Source organism: Vicia villosa, unplaced genomic scaffold, assembly GCF_029867415.1.
Source record: "Vicia villosa cultivar HV-30 ecotype Madison, WI unplaced genomic scaffold, Vvil1.0 ctg.001698F_1_1, whole genome shotgun sequence".
Taxonomy (NCBI): Eukaryota; Viridiplantae; Streptophyta; class Magnoliopsida; order Fabales; family Fabaceae; genus Vicia; species Vicia villosa.
In genome coordinates, this window is record NW_026705700.1 from 231,354 (window position 1) to 248,060 (window position 16,707).

At 37.1% G+C, this 16,707-nt stretch overlaps 1 long non-coding RNA gene and 1 pseudogene across 1 annotated transcript; one reads left to right on the forward strand and one right to left on the reverse strand.

Annotated features, from left to right (window-relative positions):
• The window catches only part of LOC131636328 (heat shock 70 kDa protein 18-like), an 86,641-nt pseudogene that overhangs the window by 14,420 nt on the left and 55,514 nt on the right, over positions 1–16,707 (forward strand).
• On the reverse strand, positions 40–1,291 carry LOC131636322 (uncharacterized). The gene is made up of 4 exons (XR_009294046.1): positions 900–1,291; positions 571–815; positions 408–470; positions 40–251 (listed from the first exon to the last, which is right to left on the reverse strand). It is a non-coding gene; the product is annotated as an uncharacterized LOC131636322 (long non-coding RNA).

A 16,707-nucleotide genomic window follows, 5' to 3' on the forward strand; every position in this document is an offset into this window, starting at 1 on the left:
AGAAATGCTTTCCTAAAATCAAAGTTAACAGAGTTTGAAAAAGAGTATCAATTCCACTTCATGTTTCTTACATGCTACAACTTGTAAGAACAAGAAACCAGAAAAACAAAACAAAACACTTAATTCAAAACAACACACAATTCAAAACAAAAAACAATGAGAATCATAGACAACACACAATTCAGAAGTTTCTTACATTGCCCTTCCATGCCATTTTGATATTGATCAAAACAACAAGCCCTCTTCAAAAACTGCAGATAAATCAAAACCAAGAACTGCTGTCAGATGACACATCTAGATACTGAATCAAAACTAAAATCGGTATTTGAAACCCTAAATAGAAAAACTTACAAAAACAAAACTCTAAAACTGAACAAAATACAACAAACTTTGCAAACGAAAACAACCTTAAATAAAATGAAGATGTGTAGATGATGCAAAGCTTCAAGAGATAATAAAGGAACCTTGTGCTAAAAAAGAAAAGGAACAATACGAAATTGAAGATCCATCTATTGACAAAGAGTTAGTTAATGATTTAGTGAGTGAGTATAAGTATAGATGAAAATAAACCTTGCTGGAGCAGAAAGGGGATTTCGGATTAGCCTCTTCTGATGCTTCTGCTTCTGCTAGAAGACGATCGGCGAGAAGACGCCTTGCGATTTCGGGAAAAGAGAAAGCAGAATGTGATTTCGGTTGTTCTGACTCTGCCTGATCTTTCTCCTTGAGAGTACAAGGAAGCAACAGAAAGTTTTCTTGAGAGTACTCTCAATATTACTGTTAATAGTTGCTGCAAATATTTTGTCCTTGTGTATTGTCTGAAAATTGAAAAAAAGTAGAGAGAAACATGAGTTGTTGTCGCTATATCATAAAAAGGAAAACGAAAATAGAGAGAAACATACCCCGATATCCATCCCTGTTTGCAAGTGAAAATTTGTTCTTGTTGACATGAGCTTTCAAAGCTCCTTCCATGGCCGCAAGCAAAACGCGAGAGATAGAAAGCTCACGAAAGAGAGGGCCGATCGCGAGAGAGATAGAAAACAAGAAAGAGGGTTTTGTTGTTGTCTACGCGGAGAGGAATCGATCGAGAGAGGAATAGAAATCGAGAGAGAAATCGGGAGAGAGGTCTTGATTGTTGTTCATCGAGAGCGATAGAGGGGAAGACGGGAAAAATTTCTGTTCTTCCATTGTATTTTCCATAATCGTGAAATTGAAAGGGAAAGAGGCGTTGTTGCTTCCTTGTACAAAGAAGAGAAATGAAAGGAGGTTGGAGGAGAAGGAGCGGCCGTGTTTGGGAAAGAGAAAGAAGAGAGAACTTTGATTGATTTTAGGGTTTCGTAGCGTATTTATCTTTTCAATTTTTTTTTTACTTTTTTAATATAAAAAGAATTATAAAAAAAAAGTTATGAGAGGGAAACTAAAAAAAAAGAGGGAAATTTTGGAGGGATATATTTTTTTAGGCTTGGGTTATAGTTTGAAGTGAAAATTATAAAACCGCGGTTTGCCTTTGCAGCTAAAAATATCTGCAGTTGTCTAGCTGTGGCAATTGAAGTAAAAGGCCACAGTTTCATACTCCGGATTCAATAATTTATAACATAATTCTACGCTTTGATAACCATGGCCAAATCATATATGTGGCCACAGTTTCTGAGCTGTGGACAATTTTAGCGTGGCCATAGGCCAAATTTCTAGTAGTGATATATGAAGGTACTGTGTTACTGGTGCAGTACTTGAATCAGTGGGTCGCTGGTTGAACTGAATGATTAAACCTGACGCTACAAAAAAAAGGTCATCTTCTAGGCTAGAAAACCGCGGCAATATCCAAAATAACCGTGGTTTTACGCTTTGGCCACGATTTGACCATGGAAACCTGAATGTGGGATTTGCGGGCGTGGCCTAAAGTTTAAGCCACGATTTTCTTGTTTGGGCCACGTTTTATATACATCTGTGGCTTGGGCTGTAACACCCTTCTAAAACCCCGCGGAATATCAAATAAAATTCAGAGTAAAACATAAAAAGGGCATTACAGCTTCATAATATTTAAAACAATAAACCGTGCCATGCATTAGGGGAAACATCAACCCATATTATTCAGTAAATATGTTAACACAGCGGAAAATACTTCAACAACTGAATAATATAAATAATTGGTATTCACACCAAAATTCACCGATTCAAACCAACAAAACATTATTTTAAGTAAGAAATAATCCAACAAACAAATACTAAAATAAACGTCCCCCAGTGATACAAGACCAGAGCATGACACTGACACAACCGAACTAAACGAAGTAACTCTACGAGTTATCCTCACCAAGCACAGGCCGCTACTCCTTAATCTGAAAAAATGTCAACAATAAGGGTGAGTCTCATTCACAATTAATCAATGTTATAAATCCATAAATAACAAGACATCATGCATATTGTTCACCCAATCGAACATATTCCGGTATTCAACAATGATACATCAAACTCACCAATTAGATCAATTACAACACATTATAACATTGGACATCTTCCATTCATGTTATAATCATACATACAACTTAATGCAATGCAACTACATGAATGTGGTACCAATCCATGGGATTAACCCATCTCACCGATCCACCATCATCAAGGATACGACTACCTTTACTCACAAATTCCACACAATGGAAATTAGCTACCGCTGATCCAACACCACCAGGATACAACAAAAATTATGATTATGTATGCATACATCACCTGTCGCATGCTAATCATCAACATTAAGAACAATCATGGATAATGTATTCACACCTCAACATAATCCAAACGATCAGAGTATATAATTCACACAAGGCACAATATTTCGTCATACATATTGTCACAGCACATCCACATTGTTACATTAATCAGTTATGCACACAATGTACGATACAATAGAAATAATTTAAATCGAGGCATTTAAAATAAAGCCAACTACTATTCCCATGCATCATTCAGTAAAATAGAGTATTTTATTAGCTTCACGATGCTCAAAATGGTACTCAATACGGATTCACGGTTTAAGAGATATGAATTTTATAAAATACTTTATTTTTCAAAAACAAACAGCGGTAACCGGTTACCTCATTTCAAGTAACCGGTTACTGCCTGACGGAGTAACCCAGGATTCTGTTTGTAACAGTGGTAACCGGTTACCTCAATCCAAGTAACTGGTAACTGCCTCCCAGACAGCAACAATAACACATTTTCAAACTGCGGTAACCGGTTACCTCACTTCAGTAACCGGTTACTGCACAACGACTAGCACTTCTTCGTTGACGTAACGTCAAGTAATCGGTTACCACCCCACGATAACCGGTTACCTCGTACGTGCAGCCCCAAAAACACAGTTTTGACAGCATCTAACCATTTCTATTTCCATTAAATTCTTACCCAAACGATTCAAACACAAAAACAGCACCAGAATTCATGTTATCACACAATATTAACATGTTTGAGGAACCAATTAACATCATATGCAATCACTATTATTCCATTCGTAAAATCTTCCCAAAACCCCAAAATCCTCCAAAACCTAACATATCTCAATCGAATCAAACAACATACAATCAATCCTACTACTCATGAATCGATAAAAGAGATTAATCGGAAGAGTCACCCCTTACCTTAGAGTTTGGTTTGGTTCTTCCCCTTCCTATGCTCTTTAGCTCTTTCATGTTCTTCTCTTTTCTCCAAAATGCTCTTTCTCTTCTATTTTTTCCAATTCCCTCTATTTTCCTTCTTTTATGAAAAATAGACCAACTTTAGTAAAAGGCTCAACAATTGACACCCCCTCTTTACTAACTACAACTCTGGCCCAATAGTCTTATTCCCATAATTCTTCCAATTTTAATTTAATCCCCGAATAATTAAATAAATTCAAATAATTAAATTAAAAATTCAATTAAATTAATTTACGAAATTACGGGTGTTACAACTCTCCCCCACTAAAAGAGTTTTCGTCCTCGAAAACATACCTTAGGCAAAGAGTGTCGGATAGGAATCCTTCATCTAACTTTCCAATTCCCACGTAACATTTCCACCTGCTGGTCCTCCCCAAGCTACCCTGACCAATGCTATCTCTTTGCCGCGCAATTGTTTCAACTTCTTGTCTTCAATCCTCATAGGTAAAGCTTCAACTGCCAGATTATCCTTTACCTGCACATCATCTATTGGGATCACACGAGATGGATCCGCAATGTATTTCCTCAACTGAGAGACATGGAATACATCGTGCAAATTCGCAAGCGCGGGTGGCAACGCAATGCGATAAGCCACTTCTCCTACCATTTCCGTAATCTGTAATGGACCAATAAAACGCGGAGTCAATTTCTTTGACTTTAGAGCTCGCCCAATACCAGTCATAGGAGTAACTCTCATGAATACGTGGTCCCCTTCTTGAAACTCAAGTGTTCTCCACCTCTTATCATGATAATTCTTCTGACGACTCTGAGAAGCCTTCATCTTCTCTTGAATCATCTTAATCTTTTCTGTCGTCTCTTGGACAATTTCTGGTCCAATCACGGCACTTTCACCCGATTCATACCAACATAATTGCGTCCTACACCTACGACCATACAAAGTTTCAAACGGAGCCATACCAATACTCAAATGAAAACTATTATTGTAGGTAAATTCCATCAAGGGTAGATAACTATCCCAAGCACCGTCTTTTTCTAATACACAAGCACGCAACAAATTTTCTAATGATTGAATCGTCCTCTCTGTCTGACCATCAGTCTGTGCATGATAAGCAGAACTCAGTCTCAACTTGGTACCCAAAGCTTTCTATAACCCTTCCCTGAATTTGGATGTAAACCTTGGATCTCTATCTGACACGATACTCGAAGGAATACCATGTAGACTCACTATCTTCTCAATATACAACTGATTCAACCTTTCCATCGGATAATCCATTCTCATTGGTATAAAGTGAGCAGACTTCGTCAACCTGTCCACAATAACCCAAATAGCTTCACAATTTTTCACCGTCCTTGGCAACCCAGAAATGAAATCCATAGATATACTATCCCACTTCCATTCAGGAATAAATAATGGTTGCATATGTCCATACGGCTTCTGATGCTCGATCTTCAACTTCTGGCAAGTCAAACAAAAATAAATAAACTCGGCTATTTCCTTTTTCATTCCAGGCCACCAAAACAGCTTTTTCAGATCATGATACATCTTGGTAGCACCAAGATGAATACTCAATCCACTACGATGTCCTTCTTCAGGAATACTCTTTCTCAGCTCGGCAACGTCAGGAACACAAACACGATCGCCAAACCTCATTATACCATTCTCGTCGATTTTGAATTCAACTCCTTTACCTTGGTTAATTAGAGTCAACCTATCAACCAACTCAACATCAGTTTTCTGACCCTCTCGAATCTCCTCAAGAATGCCACTTGTCAGCTTCAACATATCAAATTTAACACTACTAGGAGTACCTTCGCATACCAAACTCAAATCTCTGAATTGTTCAATTAAATCCAATTCTGTCACCATTAACATAGACATATGCAAAGAATTCCTACTCAAAGCATCGACAACAACATTTTCTTTACCCGGATGGTAATTCAACCCAAAATCAAAATCCTCAAGAAACTCTAACCATCTTCTTTGCCCATATTAAGCTCTTTATGATTAAAGAGATACATTAGACTCTTGTGGTCACTAAATACTTCAAACCTTAAACCGTATAAATAGTGTCTTCATAATTTCAACATAAATACTACAGCAGCCAACTCTAAATCATGAGTCGGATAGTTCCTTTCATGAACTTTGAGTTGTCTCGACGCATAAGCTACTACCTGTCGATTCTGCATCAGTACACCTCCTAATCCCATCAATGAAGCGTCACAATAAACAACAAAAGACTCTTCCGGATTCGGCAAAATCAAGATCGGCACACTAGTCAACCTCTGTTTCAACTCTTGGGAGCCTTCTTCACACTCCAAGTCCCAAATAAAAGCTTGACCCTTTCTGGTTAGCTTAGTTAACGGAAATGCTAACTTCGAGAAACCTTCAATAAACTTCTGATAGTAACCTGCAAGACCCAAAAAACTATGAATCTCTAAAACAGACTTCCGCGCTTCCCATTGAGATTCCGCTTTAACTTTCGCAGGGTCCACGACAATACCATCCTTAGAAATTATGTCCTAGAAAGCTTACTTCACCTAACCAGAACTCGCACTTCGATAGTTTAGCATAAAGCTTCTTCCCTTTCAACAATTCTAACACAACTCTCAGGTGCTTCGCATGCTCTTCTTCATCCTTAAAATATATTAGAATATCATCTATAAACACCACTATGAACTTGTCGAGATAAGGATGAAAGATCCTATTCATATATTCCATAAAAACACCAGGTGCATTAGTAACTCCATATGGCATTGTTGTATACTCGTAATGACCATACCTCGTCCTAAAAGCAGTCTTCTAAATATCGTCCGTCTTCACACGAATCTGATGATATCCCGACCTCAGATCAATTTTACTAAACACACATGCGCCAACCAGCTGATCCATCAAATCATCAATCCTCGGCAACGGATACTGATTCTTGATAGTAACTTTATTCAGCTATCTATAATCCACACACAACCTCATAGAGCCTTCCTTATACTTTACCAACAACACCGGCGCACCCCACGGCGATACACTAGGACGAATAAATTCCTTCTTTAGCAACTCCTCTAATTGACTCTTCAACTCATCCAACTTAGATGCCGACATACGATAAGGTGCCATCGAAACAGGACTTATTTCCGGAATTAACTCAATAGCAAATTCCACTTCTCTCTCAAGTGGCAACTCTCTAACATCTTCTGGAAAGACCTCTGGAAATTCACACACAACAAGTAACGTACTATTCACCGCTTTTCCTTTCAATTCCATAAATGCAATTAACATGAATACCGCAGCCCCGTCGTTAACTGCCTCCTTCACCTGTCTCGTAGTCATTGCCAAATCTTCAACACTGACATCTTCAGGAAAAATTACCGTCTTCATAAAACAATTAATACGAAATCGGTTGAATTCCAACCAATTCATTCCCAGAATAACGTCAAGTTGATCTAGCGGAAGGCACACTAAGTCCATTCCGAATTTTCTACCAAATATATCAATAGGACAGTTCAAACATGCAAATGAAGTAGTCACTGAACCCGACGCAGGAGTGTCAATAACCATACTTCCATTTATATCAGATATCTCTAAATTCAATCTTTTACCACACCATAGAAATAAAAGAATGTGTTGCGCCAGTATCTATAATTGCAATTAAAGGCGTGCCATGGATGAAACACGTACCTTTAATTAATCGATCTTCAGGAGTAGTTGCGGAACCCAATAAGGCAAACACTTTACCATCAGTTTGATTCTTCTTTAGTTTAGGACACTGTGGGTTAATATGACCATCTTCGTCGCAGTTAAAGCAAGTTACAACCTTCCCCTTGCAATCAGCAACAAGGTGACCTGCCTTACCACACTTAAAGCACTTTTCCTCTTCACTCTTGCATTCATGGACACGATGTCCAAGTTCACCGCACCTATAGCACCTAACAGGAGCACCAGAGTCTCCCCCACTAGGCTTCTTCCAACCGCCAGCTCTTGGATTACCTTTACCATATGGTTTACCCTTATCCATAGGCTTCTTCCCTTCTTGTCAACTAACTCGCGAGAGTGAGATGACTTCAGCTTGAGATTGTCCTCCTCATAGATTCTACTACAACCTACCAAGTCAGTAAATCTACGAATCCTATGGTATCTGATACCCTGCTTGATTTCGTCGCGGAGACCATTCTCAAACTTAACACACTTCGAGAATTCACTCGCCTCATCATTGTTGTAGTGAACATAATACTTCCCCAGCTCAACAAACTTGGAAGCATACTCAGGAAAAGTCATATTACCTTGTGTCAGTTCCAAAAATTTAATCTCTTTCCTGCCTCGAACATCTTCAGGAAAATACCTTCTCAAAAATTCTCTTCTGAAAACTGCCTAAGTAATGGCTACACCAGCCGCCTCAAGCTCGTCTCTACTAGCGACCCACCAGTCATCAGCTTCTTCAGACAACATGTAGGTACTATACCTCACCTTTATATTTTCAGCGCAGTCAATTACCCGAAATATCCTCTCAATTTCCTTCAGCCACTTCTGAGCGCCTTCGGGATCGTGAGTGCCCTTGAACAACGGAGGATTGTTCCTATGAAAACTGCTCAATTGTCTGTCAGCACCAATCCCAGCTCCCTCGGCATTCCCCCTAGCACACCAGCAATCATGCCTAGAGCCTCAACAATCGCATCATCGTTTCTTCCACCTCTTCCAGCCATTGTTCTGCTAATTCACAAAACAATTCCGTTAGAATAAAGAGTATCGACGATGTCTATCTTACACTAGTCGCATACAAGGGAAATACTGACATTAAGACTCTGACCATAACGATCGACTTTGCTCTGATACCACTATTGTAACACCCTTCTAAACCCCCGCGGATTATCAAATAAAATTCAGAGTAAAACATAAAAGGGCATTACAGCTTCATAATATTTAAAACAATAAACCGTGTCATGCATTAGGGGAAACATCAACCCATCTTATTCACTAAATATGTTAACACAGTGGAAAATACTTCAACAACTGAATAATATAAATAATCGGTATTCACACCAAAATTCACCGATTGAAACAAACAAAACATTATTCTAACATAAGAAATAATCCAACAAACAAATATTAAAATAAACGTCTCCCAGTGTTACAAGACTAGAGCATGACACCGACACAACCGAACTAAACGAAGTAACTCTACAAGTTATCCTCACCAAGCACAGGCCGCTACTCCTTAATCTGAAAAAATGTCAACAATAAGGGTGAGTCTCATTCACAATTAATCAATGTTATAAATCCATAAATAACAAGACATCATGCATATTGTTCACCCAATCGAACATATTCCGGTATTCAACAATGATACATCAAACACACTAATTAGATCAATTACAACACATTATAACATTGGACATCTTCCATTCATGTTATAATCATACATACAACTTAATGCAATGCAACTACATGCATGTGGTACCAATCCATGGGATTAACCCATCTCACCGATCCACCATCATCAAGGATACGGCTACCTCCACTCACAAATTCCACACAATGGAAATTAGCTACCGCTAATCCAACACCACCAGGATACAACCACAATCACTACAAGAAATTTGCCATTTACCAACGGCAGAAATCCGTTGGTAAAGGTCCAAAAACCGTTGCTAAAGGTAAAAATACCTATACCAACGGACGCTTGGTTCCGTCAACTATAATTCTCTATACCAACGGTAAATTTCCGTCTCAATATGTTATACCAACGGAAGTTTTCAAGTGTTGGAAAAATTTTGGAGCTATAACAACTGTTAATTACACTATTTAATAACTTGACCCATCACTTATTTCCGTTGGTATAGGGCGAAAATGGCCGTTAGTATATCAATTTTAAAAATATTTCTTTCCTATTATTAATAATTTATAATAATCAAATTTTGATAATACTTTCAATATGCACTACACAAAATTTAAAGCAACATTAACAAAAATTTGAATTATATTGTCAATATGCCCTACACAAAAAACGCGCGCGCGCATATATATATATATATATATATATATATATATATATATATATATATATATATATATATATATATATATATATATATATATATATATATATATATATATATATATATATATATATATATATATATATATATATATATATATATATAGAGGAGGGATCAAATTACACTCGAAGAGTTACACCATGAGTTACACTCGTCCAATAACTACATTTCGGATAAATATTTTTTAAATTCAACCGTTTGATTGAAACATAATATCATATAGATCATACCTATAAAGTTTGAGCTTAATCTATAATGATTTGCTATACCATCAAGATATCCATAAATTAACGTCAAAATGAGCTTTCATATAACGTTAATTTTGATGTAATTCAATGACATAGTAAATCATTATAGATTAAACCCAAACTTTATAGGTATGATCTATATGATATTAAGTTTCAATCCAACGGTTGAATTTAAAAAATATTTATTCGAAATGTAGTTATTAAACGAGTGTAACTCGTGGTGTAACTCTTCGGGTGTAATTTGATCCCTCCTCATATATATATATATATATATATATATATATATATATATATATATATATATATATATATATATATATATATATATATATATATATATAATTTAACTATTGTATCTACTTAATAGCCTATAACTTTCATCTTCAAATTTCAATCTTCAAGTCTCTCATACTAGCTTGTATTCTCCCCCTACAAGAATTTAAAGAAAATGGATAGTAACACAATTTAATATATAGATAATATCACTCTTAATAATATTATGTTGTGCTGCAACAAATGGTAATTATAATAAAATCTAAAATTGTCTTTTTCAAGAAAAATAAGTGCATAGAAAGAAGTCCCAAATTATAACATATTTAGCAGTGGTTTTTATTTTTATGATATAATGATAAAATGAGTAGCATGATCCCTAACTTACATGGCTTTTATTAAACAAGACTCTCTACTTCAAGGCCATCCAATACTTCCTGAATAGTAACAATCGACAGTTTTCTATGAAAAGTTGTGCTGCAACTCCAATAGCAACAAACACTAATCCATCTTAAATCAATTTCCATCATTATAATAAAATAAACTTGAATCATCTCAAAACTTACATGATGTTAGTTTAGGTGCAAACTTCTGTAGCTGGCGTAGAATAATTTCAAACCCATTCAAAGAGTACTACCATTTTTGCAAAATGAATGAAATTTGAAAGATAACATAGAAACTATACAGTTAAAATTATGTTTAAAAAGTTAATACAAGTTTTAGGACTTCAAGTTGCTTACTTTTCATTGGTATCAGCTTGTTCTTGCAAGTAGCCTTGTATCTGTCAGTTTGTGTGCAAAAACACTGCACTATTGGGATCAACATCCTATACCATGCTACTTTGAGGGTCTTCATAAGAAATTGCTCCTCTTACATTACCACTCTGTTTTGATACAGAATCGGCAGACACTTTGAGGGTCTTCATAAGCCTACTGTTACACCTTCTCCCACATTTCACTAATTCCTATAATAATCATATAAATATTAAAGTCACAAAAGGAATGTAGCAAAACATCATACCTCAAACGAAAGCAAATTAAAAGCAAGTATACATCGACTAAGAAATAACCCCAAATTACGGTTGGCATCCAAAATAACTTGGTCATCTTCAATAGCAAATGAATTAGGACCTCCAAGTATTCCTAAAAAACAACATTTCCATGTCAATAAACACAAAAACAACCAACTATAATGCAACCCGCACAGTGAAATATAGGGAAAAAGGAACGAATCCAAACACATCTTCTAGAAACAATGGCGATAACTAACCTCGTATATCGGCAAAGAAGTTAAACAAATCATCACGTGATGAGATAGACGAGAGTCTACTTATCAATAAATCAATAAGCCAAGGTGCTTCCCGGTCTTGATTTATCAGTTTGAATTGATGAATGAGTTCATCCAATTTTGGCTCCATAATAACTTCACATGATTGCACATATCACTCATTGATGAATGAGTCTACCACAACAATGGGTAAATATAAGTCAAAATTCAAACATTGAACTCTAAAATAGTCAAAAATAAACCCCCAATAAATTATTTTCTACTTAAACAGAAAGTTGAATGGTATCTCCATGACCGAGTTGCCCTGTATGAATAACAATCTCATGAATTAGAAAAACAAAAAAAACATAAATAAATAATAAATAATTTCAAAAAGATATTAGAACTTTGTATTTATATCTCTTGTTTTCCCATGTATCGAAACATCCTTCACAGTCCAATACAAGCATTGACAAGATAACAAATCCATGAAACCACACAAAAAATAATATTTAATTTCCTTCTTTTATTTATGATTTCTTTCGAATATAACCATATAAATAATATTTAATTTTCATTTTATTGTTATGAACATATTTTTTAAAAATTCTTCTATAAATTGATTTATTATTCTATATTTTATTCTGCTGCATAAAAAAACTACAATTATGAGGGGATGTGTCAGTTGAGAAATATAGAATATAAAAATAATAAAAAATTTAACATTTAGGGAGTTGGTAGTGACAAAAATAAATGATATAGCCGTGCATCGCGCGGATCACAATCTAGTAATTGAAATGACAAGACCGGAACTTAATTAAAGTCCAATTTCTCCTTTAATTAAGCAATAAAGAAAAATTAAGCAGATTGATATGGAAAGTCCACTTACATTAGGTACGGTCCTCACAGCATTAACTTCAAAAGCCTCATGAATTCCTGAGTTTGATAATGATCCTGAGACTTCCTTGAATTATTACACCAAACATGAATTAAGAACAAGCAAAACATACCAAAGTCCAAATAAAAGAAAGAGCAGGGATCGCGTGTGGGAGACCATTAGTCACGAAACTAACCTATCTGATTTTTCAGATTCTAACAACGTGCAAGTAGAACCAAACATATGCACTTTATTAGACAACTCAGGTGATGACTCTGAATGAAATATTTCCTGGAAGAAATGGACAAGCAAATAATATGTAAATTGGATATACTGCATTTTGAAGAACAATCATGTCAACTCAAATATTAGATGGGATGCCTAAACTAGTATAACAGTTTTATTAACCTATTGTGTATTAGAGTGTTATTCTGTATTGGGCCGGCCCATACTTGTTATTGGGCCTTTGCCTATAAGCTTTACTTTTATCTTATCCATTGCTACTGTTAGCTAGTATATATGTGGATAGCAGTGTAGCTTGTAATCTCTTGATGCAATTGTAACAGAATAACAGAATAACAGAAATTCAGTTGAATATATCATCTTCTTCATGCTATGAATTTGCAGAGCAAACATAGCTTTATCATGGTATCACTCGCCGTCGTTCCGATCTAGTCTTCCGCCACTCACGATTCGTATTCCCTCGCGTCTCCATCGTCTTCAGAAACCAATCTTCTCTTGCTTAGAGAAGTGATCAAATTTCTGTTCAAAGTAGCGTTACATCACTTCAGAGAAGTGTCAGCCATGGATGCATCCCAAGAAAACCCTGGTTCAAGATCACCACCAACCATCACAATGTCCTCGCCGTTCACCACCGCTCCCAATCACGCCGTGTTTGGCCCCAAGCTCTCTATCAAATTGCAAGAAAAGAACTTCATCCTTTGGAATCAACAGGTAGAAGGAATTATCATCGCTCACAAACTCCACCGCTTCATGGTTAATCCCCAAATTCCTCAGATGTTCAAGACTGAAGAAGATCGGTTAGCTCAGATTCGATCTGCTGAATACGAATCTTGGATTGTTCAAGATCAAGCGCTTTTCACCTGGCTACTCTCCACGATCTCTGAATCCGTCTTGCCACGCGTTCTATCTTGCAAGCACTCTTACCAAATCTGGGAGCAGATACACAAGTATTTCACTGCAGTGATGAAGGCGAGAGTTCATCAACTACGCGCAGAGCTGAAAGTCACGAAGAAAGCGAATAGGTCAATCTCTGAATTTGTGTTGCGCATTCGTGCAATAGCTGATGCACTCCTTGCCGTAGGTGAACCAATCAATGAACGTGACCAGATTGATGCAATTCTGCAAGGTTTACCGGAGGAGTACAATTCGTTTATCATGATGGTGTATGGGAAGCTTGAACCACCTACCCTATATGAGATTGAAGCCTTGCTATATGTGCAAGAAGCACAATTGGATAAGTATAAGCAAGAACTCTCACTGGTGAATGCTACAGCAAATATTGCTCACACTGATGAATCTTTCACCAACAAACCCACCAGAGGCGGTCCTCAGCATCAAAGAGGCAGAGGAAATTTCAGAGGAAGGGGTCGTGGCAGAGCCAGATCATCTTATCCTTCAGGGAGCAGACCAACATGCCAACTCTGTGGTAAGTATGGTCATGCAGCTTTGGATTGTTGGCACAGGTATGACGAAAACTTTGAACCTGTCCCTTCAAAGAATCAAGCATCGAACTCAAGTTCTGAGTCTGCCAAAGGTGACAAGAAAGAGCCAGAATCTGACACAATCCAAGCCTCAGCATTTCTAGCACACCAAGGAAATCTTGAAGTCCCAGCACATCTAGAGTCCCAAGCTTGGTTTGCCGATTCAGGTGCATCTCACCACCTCACACCTTATAGTAGTCACTTGCAGAACTCGCATGAATACACAGGCACTAATCAAGTTTTAGTGGGAAATGGGCAGAGCCTTAAAATCAGTAGTGTAGGAATAGCTAAAATTCACTCCAATTTGCATCCTCACACACCTCTATCACTGAATCACCTTTTACATGTGCCAAACATTACTAGAAATTTGTTGTCAGTGTCCAAATTTGCTAGAGATAATAATGCCTTCTTTGAATTCCATGCTAACAAATGCTTTGTCAAATCTCAGGTATCTAAGGAGATTCTCTTAGAAGGTTTCCTGGATACTAGTGGTCTCTATTGTTTCTCACCCCAACCATTGCAGTCCTCAAAGGTCAACAATTTAGGCTTGTTACCAAATGCTCAGGTTTCTGTATTCTCTAGTACTTGTTCTAATCAATTTTCCCTTTGGCATAATAGATTAGGTCACATCAATGCTGTGAATCTCAAGTCAATATTGAAACTTTGTAATTTTGCTATTCCTAATAAAGAAAATACTGAGCTTTGTAGTTCCTGTAGTGTTGGAAAATCTCATAGATTACATGCCCCACTTTCTAATACTGTATACTCTAATGCTTTTGAACTTATTCACATTGATCTATGGGGGCCTTCACCTAATCCCTCAAGTCTAGGGTTCTCTTACTATATGGCTTTAGTTGATACATATACCAAGTACACTTGGATCTACTTCTTAAAGCATAAGTCTGAAGCCACAGGTCTTTTCAAACAGTTTCTAGCATATGTTAAGACACAATTCCACACTAATATCAAGGCTGTTCAATCTGATTATGGGGGAGAGTTCAGACCACTTACAAGACACTTGAATGAACTTGGTATCATACACAGGCTGACTTTCCCACACACATCACACCAAAATGGTTCAGTAGAAAGAAAACATAGGAGCATAGTTGAAATGGGGCTAACACTGTTAGCTCATGCCCATATGCCTATGGAGTTTTGGGATCATGCCTTTACACATGCTATGTACCTCCTAAATAGAGTTCCAACCTCTAACTTCCCAACCTTTTCTTCACCATTTCATGCTCTTTTCAGAACATTACCAGACTATAAGTCACTTAGAACATTTGGATGTATATGCTACCCTCATTTGAGACCATTCAATAAGAACAAACTCCTGCTCAGAAGCTCTGGATGCACATATCTAGGCATTTCTCCACAACATAAAGGACACAAATGCCTTAGCATTGAAGGAAAAATTTACATCTCCAAAGATGTTGTTTTTGATGAGTCTAAATTCCCTTTTCAGGTTATCACAAATAGGTCTCAGGAAGCAAATACTACTACATCTGTTTACCCTGTCTCTTCATCTAGATTAGACTTGTCTAGAGTCACTGGTACACATCACATGTCACCCAAAAGTTCACTGGTTGCTCAGCCAGGTCCCACCCAAAACCCTGCTAGCAGACTGCAGCCTGAAACCACACAAGGTCAAGTCATTATCACTCAGTCTGACAGTCCTGATATTATCCATCAGTCTTCACCCAATAGTCCCAACACAAACTTCCTGAATGTCACTTCTGCCCATAATTCTTGTCAAACTGAGGGAGTTCAAATAGCAGATCCTATTTCCTTACAAAATACTTATGTCCCTACATCTAAAGAGCCACCATTAGCTACTCTAAATTCAAATTCAGTAACACAGCCTAATCCTACAACAAACAGCCATCCCATGGTTACAAGGGGTAAAACAGGGAACTTAAAGCCTAAGGCTTTCCTAGCTCATACTGAACCTACCACTATTAAACAGGCCTTGGCTCATCCTAAGTGGTTTGAAGCTATGCAGCAGGAATACCAAGCCCTCATTCAGAAGAATACTTGGACACTTACCTCACTTCCTGCACATAGGAAAGCTATAGGCTGCAAGTGGGTTTTCAGAATAAAAGAAAACTCTGATGGCTCTCTTAACAAGTTCAAAGCCAGATTGGTAGCCAAAGGCTTCAACCGACAATATGGCTTTGACTACAATGAATATTTTGCTCCAGTAATCAAACCTGCCACTATCAAAATCTTACTTACATTGGCTCTTACACATAAGTGGCATATTGAGCAGATTGACATCAACAATGCTTTTCTAAATGGGTCCCTTGAAGAGGAGGTTTACATGACTCAACCACCAGGTTTTGTAAATGACAACAAGGAGCTGGTGTGCAAACTCAATAGAGCCCTTTATGGACTAAAACAGGCTCCAAGGTCCTGGTATGCCAAACTTTACAAAACTCTCTTTCGGCTTGGTTTTGCAGCTAGCAAATGTGACCATTCACTGTTTATATACTGTCATCAGGGCATTACCTTATATGCCCTAGTCTATGTTGATGACATCCTTGTCACAGGCTCCTCAAATGATCTAATCCACAAAGTTATCTCCAAGCTTCATCATGAGTTTGCCCTGAAACAGCTAGGTAAGC